Below are 12,138 nucleotides of genomic sequence, written 5' to 3' on the forward strand. Positions count from 1 at the left end.
TATCCCTGAGTAAGACACGTTGGCGAGCATCAACGTGGGGTCCCACCTGTAATACTCGCTGACGCGCTCGTACAATGCGACCCAGTCCTCCACATTCACCTTGTCTTTGTCAGTGCCCGAAAAGGTTCCTGGGTCTCGAGGAGGCAGGAGAACCACATGGGGCTGCTGCTGCTGCTGCTGCTGCTGCTGCGCCGGCGAACCTCGGTCAGTCATTGCAGGGAAAGGGAGGCGACGACCGCTCCGAAGTTCCGTGTTGGTTTTCCGAGAGGAACGCAGGCACGCAGGTGTACCCCGCACCTCCACCAATAATGTTACAAGAAAACGTATATTTACAAATATATACAAGCAGAAATAGACGCTGAGACAATGGCGGACCGGAGCCTGTCCTTTCAGCACTCGTCGTTGTCCCCCTTTCAGAGTGGGTCCCACTACCACCTTGAGCCACTGGCCCACTGCTACCCTTGTGACAATATATATATATATCGGGTCGTCGAGCCACGGCAACAATCGTTGCACCAGCAGGTAGTGCGCAGCCAGAGAACAGAGAGCAAACCGTATAAGATAGATAGATAGATAGATAGATAGATAGATAGATAGATAGATAGATAGATAGATAGATAGATAGATAGATAGATAGATAGATAGATAGATAGATAGATAGATAGATAGATAGATAGATAGATAGATAGATAGATAGATTTCATCCATAATTCTCTAATAAAAATGGTAAGCTGTATGGCATTACATGCGTCCCTTTACCATAGCCGTACTTGAATTTTGGTTGTGCATTGGAATTGGTAAGGCGTTGTTTAGGAAGCGTTTTACTGAAATTTGAAAAAGGGGTAATAGCTGCAGAAAATGGAATAAATCATTATTTTACGTACAGTAATTATTTTACATTGTGGCCAGGAGGCGAGCTTCGCTGCCAAAGGGAGGCACTATTTCTGTCTCCTTTGCCTCGAGTAGAGTGAGCAACGGAACTGGTATTCGCTCTCTTCGCTTGTCCGTGTGATGGTGCCGAGTGCCACATCTCGTCCAGGTGGCAAGCCCAGCCTGCCTTTAAATGCGAAGCATGTTATGGCGGAGTTCAATCCGGTGTGCGGCGTGACCACCCTTACTGCGCATGCGCAAACCCTGTCAACACATCTCCTCTCCACTCCCTCTCCCCCTCTCCACCCCCACTCCCCTCTCGCGTGCCTCATTGTCTCCTTCGACGACTAGGCAGCAGCGACGCCTCCGGCGTCTTGACGTGACACGAGCGGCCGGTGGCCACCTCTGCTTCCGTGGCTCTAGATGTGGGGTGCTCGTGCTCTCCTTCCCTCGCTGAAGAATCCCACGACGACACCATTGGCATGAACTGCAGAGAGGCAGACGCACATGATCTTGCGACTTTGCGGGAGTCGAATACCTCGGACGCCAGCAGTTCCACGCAGCGGGAGCTGGACGGAGACTGGAAGACAGTGCTGATTCTACGCCAGAGGAAGGCACAGGCTCGAGAACGCAAGAAAAAAAATTACACCATCTCCCGCTCAAGCTAACCATCTCCCCGCTGCTTCGCATCCATACATGGTTCCCTTTAGCGGGATATGGTGTAACTATTTTTATTAGAGCAAAACTTTCTGTGTCCTAATCCCCTTCGTCCCAAGTAGGATAGTAAACCGGACGCGCGTCTGATTGACCTTCCTGCCTTCCCTTCCTTTCCACCTCCTCCTCCTTTCTTTGCGAACATCCCTTGTTTCGCCGACCGTGGTTGCTGTTGCCAGTGGTTTCTTCAGGAAGTGGAGCTAGGGGGTGTGTCTAAATGTAAGAGGAGGGAGGGGGGGGGTGGAGCAAGGGTTATTTTGAATTCTTTACAGTGATGCTGTATATATCTAGGCTGATAGAATAAAAGCAGGACACCGACCATGAAATAAAATGCGGAATGACGTTTCGGCTCCCCTGACGGGAGCCTTGTTCACAATGAAAGCGACGATGAGCGACGTATACCGTACGTGCCTGGTGTGAGCGAGGGTCTCGCCCGCGTTCTACGCCATTACGACGTCCAAGTAGCCCATGTTCCTACACAGAAATTGCGTCATCGGCTGGTGAATGTGAAAGACAAGCTTCAAAAAGAAAAGTTTCCTGGCGTAATTTATCGGATCCCATGTAAAGACTGTGACAGTGTATATATCGGCGAGACAGGAAATTTTGAACAGCGGATCAAACAGCATGTCAATGACGTCAACAAGAAAAAAGTTTCTTCGAATGCCTTGGCCGAGCACGCTGAAAACTTGAGCCACCACATTGATTTCGATAACGCCATGATCTTGGAAAAAGAGAAAAAACTGTCCGCAAGACACCATTTAGAATCCATCGTGATTCAAACGACGGATCATACTTTGAACCGCAATGACGGAACGCTCCCTCTTAAAAAAAAAAAAAAAAAAAAAAAAAAGGCTCCCGTCAGGGGAGCCGAAACGTCATTCCGCATTTTATTTCATGGTCGGTGTCCTGCTTTTATTCTATCATGTTACTTCCCGACCAGACGGGTTTCCGTCAAAGCCTCGACTTCATATATCTAGGCTATTCGCAACTCCGCAACGTCCCACCTTTGACCAAGCTACGATGTAATGTGATGACGTCATCATGTGACGTTACGTCACTGTGACGTCACCACGTAATGATGCCTTTTTGCATCACTCGTGTGGACGCCGCCGACGAGAGACGCCGGCGACTTTCGCGTTTGATGAGGCATCTAAGGCTTTAGACCTAATAAATAAATAAATAAATAAATAAATAAATAAATAAATAACCTGCGCGCTGCACTTCTTGCCCATGCAAATGGAAGTGGAAGTGCTTTAAAGAGGCATACGCTAAATTCAAAATAACTTTCTGTACCTTTCATCAAAATTCTGTGCCACCTCGGTGTCGTGTGCTACACAGCTAGCTTCGCTGGGCCCGTATTCTCAAAAGGCGACAATCGCAAAAGTATCGCCTCTGGTGCGCGCTGATTGGCTATTGAGCAAACCGGAAAAGTTAGGGCGCCATCTGGTAATTTCGCCCACGTCAATTTTGCGTCATAGTGCTCGACGGTGCTCTCGACATATTTGCAATAAACGAAGGCACCGTTAACCGTCGGTTCGTGGTGAAGTCTAGCATTTCAGTGACGTAGGCGGTAGCTTCTAGTATTCAATCCTCGGTGGATATACGCAGCATTTTTTACGCTGAAGCTTTCATCGAGCATTATCTTGGGGTGTTATCAGCACTCGTTCTTTGCCAGCGCGTGTTTTTTCGTGGTTTGAACGTCCCAGGAACATGAACCGTGCGTTGCTCGCGTGGCTTATCGCGAGCCGGCAACATGTTGAGATCTTGAGACGATGTCGCTGCGGCGGCACGCTACAGCTGAACTCTCCGAGTACGCCGTGTTAAACTCTCAACGAAAATACGTTTCACGCAAAGTTGCATTCTTTAAATATTATACTGTGCATTAAATAATCGAACAAAAAAAAAAAAACGTTGAAAGCACTTTCAACACGTCTTATATTTCAAGTAGCCACAGCCAAGCCGGCCAAGCCTGGCCACTGCGTAGAAGCAGCAGCACACGCTCGAGAACGCCGCACTCGGGTTGCTCTGCGCTCGTACGGTGCGCTCACTCCTGTGTTGTGAGCAGTGTTGGCGGTAACGCGTTACAAGTAACGGCGTTACCGGTAACGCGTTACTTTTTTCGGTAACTTAGTAACGTACTCGTTACTATTTAGGAACTGTAACGGGTAACGTACTTACGTTAACATTTTTCGGTAACGTGAGGTGTCACGTTACTCGTTACTTTTTTTTTTCAATTATCCCGGAAGTTTTACACAAAATTCCCTCGTCTCATAGGCGCCACTATTGCAGAGCTCGCCCCGACGTTCTATTGTCGCAGCGGCGTACTCATGCCTGCCCGCCAGGTGTTAAGAATAGACTGTTGAGCGAGTTGGTAATTCATGATGAATGAAAATAGCGCGAAAAAACGTAGGACGTGACGAAGAAGGCTACATCACATGCGCTTGTGCTGTAGCCTTCTTCGTCTCGTCCTACATTTTTTCGCGCTATTTTGATTTATCAGGCGTTAAGAGTACCATCCAATGCGTCTTTCGAGTGCCTACTTAGTGTAGGTGCGGAAGTATTCGTTAAGAAGAGAGGCAAACTGTCCGATGTCAGCTTTGAAATGCAGCTGTTGCTTTATTTCTACAAGAAGCTGTAGTTATTAGAAAATTCTCCTTGCAATAATCGAGCGATGGTTATCAACTTTGTTTTCAAAATGAAATTTGCTTCTTTCTATCGGCAACTGTGGGTACACGTTTCAATAGTTACACAATTTCTCAGCGAATGAGGCAGACCTTGCACACTTTCACATAAACGCTCGCAACTTTTGAGGCAAGTATACAGAATTTTAAAGGGGGAAGATGCATATGTGCTCAAATCTTTTTTCCCCAGAACTAAGCCGTTTAACCATTTCATTATGACTATTTGATCATCTGCCTTGTTAGTAGAAGCGCTCCGTCAGAATTACTGTAAATTTGTTGAGAGTTGTGGTGTTTTCTTTAAGGAGAGCGTTGATGATAAAGTCTATCTTTGTGTTTAACGTCACACTGAGAATATAGATTTACCATGTGCTACAGAGTTAGCAGCCATCACATATAACTGTACAGGCGAGTTTAGGTCACTCCACTATTGCAAAGCACTGGTGCTGCCGGGGGGGGGGGGGGGGGAGGGTTCTGCCTTCCTCTCCCCTCTCCCTCGAAATCTTTCAATTTTCCATGTGTATATGTACAGGCACACATACAAACGCACACACAACCATATATATACATAAAGTATGGCTTAACGCCCCCCGCCCTACACTCCAAAAAAATTTCTGGCTACGCTACTGTTGCCATGGTACGACACATTTGTGCAACCTGTTCTCGTTAAATCGGTACTTCGCGCAAGAATTGTCGTTTGTGATATAAGTTTTGTGCGAAATATATACAGTGAAACCTCGGTGATACGATCACAGCTCATACGAATTTCGGGGTGATACGAATTTTTTGTTGGTCCCGGCCAAGGCCCATTGGCCTGCAGTGTATTGGAGTACGGTTGTTGCGAACCGATTTTTACCCTGCGACGTTTGATACGAACGTACGTTACCGCCCAGGTGCGAAGAGGTGCTGTCCGCGCTGTCGCGGAAGACGCGCCAAACATGTGCGAGCGCGGGAACGCAAGCGTGCGCATGCGCGCCGCACCGCCGAATCGTCAGAATCACGATGTAAGAAAAACACTTTTCTCACGGTCAGAATAGACCTTCAGAGACTCGTCAGCGCCTCCGAGATTGTGTGCGCGAATCTCTGAGGCTCTTATGTGCCTTCGCGTTTAGATTACAGAGGCCTTTAGCGCCATGCTTTTTTTTTTTCTAAAGCGTCGACACGGGCTGCTGTCGTTGTGTTCTGTTTACACGTCCCTGCCTCGTGCATCAGACATCCTATGAAAGGTGGACGAGGACCGAAAGAAGGCGAGGACGGTCTTGGCAAAGGAGTTAGGCCTCACAACGTCAACATGCGCGATCGTTGAGGTCGCCCTTGGGAGATTTCCGGCACGGCCGGAAATCTCCCAAAAAACATCCCCAACATCTCCCCGATAACAAAATCATAACACAGGACCGTGGTTCTGTAATTTTGTGGCCTTGATGCATCGCGTCAAAGCGCTTCTTTCGTTACTTTCGCTGCAGTACTCCGGTGTTATGCAAAAAAAAAAACATACTAAAATTTGGAAGGGGCTACTGCTGTCGCGGGTCACAACGCACCTGGTTCATTAAGTACGCGCGTACGAGCCGTATATTTACGAGTGCTGGTACGATTGCCGACATCTAAAAACTTAACTGACAATCATTCAGGGTTCTTTCTGACGTTGCTGCGGCCATGAAAAACGATAAATGAAAATGTACGCCAACTTTCTTTTGTCGCATGCTAATTTTCCATGCTTTCTGGTGATACGAATTTCGGATGATACGAATATTTTTAGTGGTCCCGTGAGATTCGTATCACCGAGGTTTCACTGTATATACACTTTGTAAAACTGTTATTTGGAGTTCCTACAGTGGAAATGCAGTGAATAAAATTTCTGACCACAGAGTAACGGCAGAAGTAACGTCCGTTACTTTTTAAGGGTAACTGTAACGGTAACGCGTTACCTTTTTTAAGAGGTAACGTAGGGTGGTAACGCGTTCCTTTTTTGTTAGCGTAACGAGTAACGTATTTAGTTACTTTTTTTCAGTAACGCCTACAACACTGGTTGTCAGACATTCGTACTACCAACGGCCAGTTGCAATAATGACGTCACAGGCAAGTGTTTTTTTTTTTACTTATTGAACGCATCAAATTCTACGTCACCAAACGCGATACTATCGCCTTTTGCGATCGTTTGAGAATACGGGCCCAGGTCATCCACCTTCAAAGAGTGGAATAGTCATGGGTTCTTTTTCTTTTCTCGATCCAGTTGCGTAGAACTAGCGTCTGTGACTCCGATACTCATGAAAAAGATTGCGACGAATCAGTACCACACTTTACACGACGTGGGGGTGCTATCACCCTGTGTAAAGCCGGTTGCGCTTCATGGCGCACGCGCGTCTCGCGGATATGCCGAAGTTAGGCCGTTAGGCTTAAACGGCCGCCGAGCGAGCAGTGGCGCCAGTGGCGCTGTGCTCGCGCGGGTTAGGGTTAGCGCGGCGGCGCCGGCAGCGCCGCCGCGCAGAGGTTAGGCCGGCGCATAGAAAACAGCAACGAGCCTCTCTGGGGTTCGGTACCGTGCGTGGATGGACGTCTCTCGCTGTGGGTCCGTGGGGGGCGATACCGCGGCTCGTTTCCCGCGGGCCCCTCGTGGTGAGTCGAACATCGGCGACACCGCATTTGCGGTGCCGTATTCGCGGCATTGGGCGTGTGTTATGTTTTCCGGGTACTGTATTAGCATTGTGTAAGGTTACTTAGCGTGTTACTAGTTGTGTATCAGATTCGGCAGACGAGCTCGTCGCATGCAAAGAGGTTAATACACGTACACGTGTTGGATTGTCCGGCGGCGTCTGCTGACTCTGTGTGTTCTGAGAGCGGCGATATCTACAGATCCCACAACGAGGAACTGATTCGTGCTTATGAACAAAGGAGATTGAAGAACATGAGGTGCGCATTTTGTGTTATTTGGGCTTCGGCAGCTACGTGGGCGCTCCCATGTACACCTCCAATGGGAGGCCGAGTATACCTGCAACAAGCGGCGCAGGAAGCTAGCTTGCTTTCCTTTTTTTTTTTGGCCACTGTAAGCCTGCGTTCAAGGGTACATCGTATTCTTCGCCACCATTGGACCTGAACGAAACTTTGCAGGGCAACAGAAAGTGGAGCGAAAAGAGCCTTGCGCCGACCAACAACGAAGTCAATAGTTGCGAAATGAAGCTTCTCTCTATTCGCACCTGACTTGATGCGAAAAAAAAAGAAGAGAGAGAACGAAGGTACAAGAGGTAAAGCCATAGAGAATGAGCGCTAACTTCAAGTTTAAGTTTGATGTCTGGAAATTTCGTCTACTTATCTGTCGGCACTGAGTATCAAAGTACCTCATCGCGCAAGCGTACCCGGAAACTCCAAAAAGTTCAAGAAAGTTCAAGTTAGCCATGAGACGGTTATGTTTATAAAAGGGATCAAAAGCTTCTCCGAAAGCATAATATGCTTTGCTGCATATAGGTTCCAAAAAGGACACGCTGGATCGGCCTGCTGTTATTTTTTCTTCATTTTTCTATTTTGTTTAGCAGCTTATTTTTCTGCAGAGGGGGCCTGGCGCTTTCCGTATCAGGTGATCAACCGAAGTTACACGACGTGTTCAGTTACGTTTCAAGCAGTGCGTCTTGCATAATGACATGTGTACTTCTTCCCTTTGCACTCGTTCTGAGCGGGGCTTTCTCGTGGAGAGGGCGAACTTGGGCCAATTGGTACACGATGCTTACTCGGAAGAAACCTTTTGCTGCGAAGATTTTCAGGCCAAATGAACGCTTAGGTGCTGAATTTGGTTCGCACAACTTCGTTTTCATGCAAAAACTAGAGAAAAATGATGAAGTTAATGCGTTTTTTACAAACTACCCCGTCTAGCGGCCGCGCCGTGAAATATAGTTGGTGACGCGTCCCCGGAAACGGGCATGACAATCATATCAGCCCACTCCGCTCCCACGACGGTTCCTAGAACCAGTACGACCGGCAGCGAACAATGCTCTCGGTTAGGGCACGTCTCAGCGCTATATCAACGCCCTTGTGGCAGGGGAACAGGGATGTAATGGAAAGGGAAGTAGCAGGACAGGAAAGCAGACACCCTGCTTCCACTGCGGGGACGCTTGACGTCACGGCTGTCGATGCGCAGCTCCGCGCGCGCTGGCGTGCAGCCACCGCGCGCTCACAGTCCTCAAAAAAATACAGCCAACTATTAAAGGATATGGGAAATAAACTCTGTTTATCGAAACAGTTGCGCCTTTCGAGTGGAATTTCAATGTTTTCGCCATTGTTTACTATTTTTGTTCGGTATTTTTGTTCCCTGATATTTCGACCTTATTTGTGGGTCTACACGCCCCGTTTCATTCTTTCGAACGCACGCACCAGTTGAAGAGCGCATTCGTTTTTTTTTAAGTGCATACATGTTTGTCCAATGCCAGATAAACTCCTTCCCAAGGCGATTTGTGCACACCCTGGCCCAAACACGCCCACAGGTGGATCGCCGACAACCTCCCTCCCCCCCCCCCCCCAAATAGGTTATTTCGCATGAACCCTACCCCCTCCCGTCTTAAAGACAGGCACTCATGCACACATCCACGCGTTCTGTAAACACCCCCCCCCCCCCCCGAAAAAAAAACAACAACCCGAAATTATGTTCTCCATGTGAGACTACAATGCATATTTATCTTTGCGTCAAGAAAAGACCGTAGCGGTAAGCTGTAGCGTGGCCAAAATGACCGATGCTCAAGTAACTATAACGCGTAGCGTAGTAGCACAATAAATAAATAGAGAAAAAATAGTGTTACGCAGTCTTTCTTCTTCACTCATAATGTATATCATCTGCTTGTGATGCTTCATATAACGGGAAGAGTAGCATGAGAAGCAGTGGCGTAGCCAAGGGGTGGCACACCGGGCCCGTACCCTCCCCCCCCCTCAGAAATATTTTCCCCCATCGGATAGAGAGCACAAAGTGACACACGGCCACACTTACCTGCCTGGACCCCATGTCAGATCAAGGACGTCCCCCTCCCCCCCACCGTCCCGAAAGAAATTTCTGCCTACGCCATTGATGAGAAACTATTTTACCATTGAAATTTACTAGAGGTAATAAACTATGTGTTTCAACCGCTTTAATCTATGTTTTTTCTTGTTTACATAAGCAATCCGTACGCAGAATGTATACACACCTGGTACGTTGCATCCAAGTGGCGCAAGTATACAGAAATGACTCATCAGTACCAGGCACAATTTCATTAGTGTTCCGTGTAGACCGCTCGTCTTTCAAGGAAAGCCAGCGAGCAACAATGTGTACTTCCTTTCATTGTCTGCTGGTCCATGTGTCTCGCCTACATTTTCGTACGCAATGAAGTTGCGTAGGCAAGTTAGGACGAACGTCTCTTGAATGAATCGCCCCACTAAGAGCTGGCCTTCTAGAGACAAACGTTTGCTAGCGCCTCAACAAAAATGGCTGGCACCCCCATGATCGAGAATAGATGTAAGCATGAAATGGCTACCGGCAAAGCATTTGGTTGTACATGATACGAAAGCTACAATCGCGAACAATTTGAGCCGGTACGCCACCTAGCGGGGAGCGCGCGAAACATGCTATCGAGGTCAATGTATAGCAGACGACATTCACTTTCGCACGTGCGGTAGCGTTTCCGGCGGATGGACTCATCCTCAACAAGGAAAGAGAAAAAAAACATTGCGAAGCACTTTTTCTGCGTTTCGCTATGTACGTCAGCGAGACGGAAAGATGGGATAATGTATTTTTACAGGTTTCCGTTTTCTAAGTGAACGGAGAAGAACGGTGTAAATAACCAACCTCCGCTTCGGCAATGTTACTCTGACAATCGTTCTTTGTTTTCGGCACTTCAGGAGGAAGTAATTCGTCGCTGTGCTATAGTTGTGTTGCATTCTTCGAAAGACATCAGCGAATCATATGGAGAACACAGCTGGAATGAATCGGAATCAGTTTATGTCAAAATGCCGAAGCGACTAAAGCTATGCAAGACGCCTTAGTGGAGGGCTCTGGATAACAACGTTACTAGATTAGTAAGGTTGCTGGATAATCTCGACCAGCTGGGGTTCTGAAATCGCACAGCCCAGACAACACACTACATCCCAGGGACTTCCCAAAAAAGTCCAAACGTCCCGCATCCCAACAAGGTGGTTTTTAGGATGTCCTTTAGACATGTGCATAGGGATCATTCCTAAAACATCCCTTGTAGGATCTGATTGGGACTTCAAGTTAGCGGTGAAATAAGCTACCGTGTTGAAAATTGGCGATCCTAAACAATCGGAAACAGCAACTCCGCCGGAGAGCATGGTTGGCGCGCGTGCACAATTGCATATCTACATGCACATGAAAAACAATATATCCGCGTTTTTTGTGAAAGTGTTCGTTTGTTTTTTTTTTGTTTCTTTCTAAATGTCGCGCCGTTATGAGGACGAGGGATCGATTGCTGTCTGCGTGAGCAAGTGTTGCACTTGGTAAAGGCGGTACAGCGGTACGGCGCACGTACTCGCGCCACGCACGCCGTGCTTTTCGTGAAAGATCAGAGAACGGCGGCCGCACCGCACGAGCGGTGGTGTGGTGGTGTCGTATTTATAAAAACACCGACATATTAACTTTAGGAGAATTGAATGAAATATTGTTATTTTATTGTTTTCTTTCTTAGGTTTAATACGCAATTGTTCTTTAATTGCGCTTACTGCGAGCCAACACCTGCTCAAATAGTGGACGATTTGCTGCGAGCTACAGTGCACTAGACTGCGAGCACTGCGCAGACATTGCCATCGCCATCATGGCGCCCGGCGTGTTTGGAGTTCGGGGGTTCGGGTAGATCAGACTCTTCGTTGGCCTCGTTTTTAGGTGTTTGATCCGTGACGTTTCGTCGAAAAATCACAAGCGCGCATGCCGTAGGTGTTTGCCTGGTTGCAAGATCTTGCCGATTTCAACGTTTTTCCACCTCTTCGGTAAGTACTTGACATGCCTGGATTACTGCAATCAGCACGTTCTTAGCACTTTCTTCTTTGGCTCCCCACCGCGCGCAGGTTGGCGTACGCTGAACTGGACCCTCGCAGCAAGAATGGCACGTGGGAGTAAGTTTTATTTGTGACGCGATTTGGTTTATCTTCCGCAGAAACTGTTAAGCTCACAATGCTGATATGTTGTTGTTGTCGGCCACGTGTGTAGATTGACACCGCGATCGTGGAACACATGGCTGATCTGCCTCGAATAACTGCAAGCCGGCGCGTGCGTAGTGCCGTGGAGAACGATCAGAAGTCCTGGACGACAAAGAAAAAACTTCAAAGGTTTGTTGTACATGTTTTCCACGGCAACTGACATAAACGTAAAAAAAATTGGAATGGTCAAATGCATGTGTCAAGTTTAACCATTTGTAGTGGGCTGTGGACATGAATTAAGCATTGCTGCACACAAGACTGGCTTGCCCTCAGTTTATGCCCAGTACCAAATTTTTTGCTCTCATTATGACACCATTTGTAAGAAAAGCCAGAACTTATGTTCAAAACAGCGCATATTCTTGCTATTCTTTTATTCAGTTGCACGTGTGAGTCCTGCTGCTGGCCATCAGTTAGCCGGTTATCAGAAGAAAAGGGCACAGCCCAGTTTTGTACTGGTATATATCGTATCGTTTGTGATTATGATCATGATTTTTGCCTTACTGAAACAAGAAACTGAAAAATGTATGTTGGTGTTTCTGCTACATCTCTATGAAGCAGCAGAACCTGTTGCTCAGTCACTTGGTGCATATTAGCAATTGGCACCTTGTCTGGCTTCCCGATACCTCCGCCTTTTTTCAGTGCATGTGTTTTCATCCTTTACCAGCAGTCAAGTAGTTTCACACAACCGAAATGACCAACTAGCCCACTCTGT

The 12,138-nt window shown here is 47.5% G+C and overlaps 1 long non-coding RNA gene across 1 annotated transcript; it reads left to right on the top strand.

The window, feature by feature from the left end:
- Nucleotides 1-11,084: 11,084 nt before the first annotated feature.
- LOC125757963 (uncharacterized) lies at nt 11,085-11,877 on the top strand. Its single transcript, XR_007415604.1, has 3 exons — nt 11,085-11,216; nt 11,295-11,342; nt 11,437-11,877. It is a non-coding gene; the product is annotated as an uncharacterized LOC125757963 (long non-coding RNA).
- The last annotated feature ends 261 nt before the right edge of the window (nt 11,878-12,138 follow it).

This window comes from Rhipicephalus sanguineus, chromosome 3 (genome assembly GCF_013339695.2).
Source record: "Rhipicephalus sanguineus isolate Rsan-2018 chromosome 3, BIME_Rsan_1.4, whole genome shotgun sequence".
In the NCBI taxonomy this organism is placed as follows: domain Eukaryota; kingdom Metazoa; phylum Arthropoda; class Arachnida; order Ixodida; family Ixodidae; genus Rhipicephalus; species Rhipicephalus sanguineus.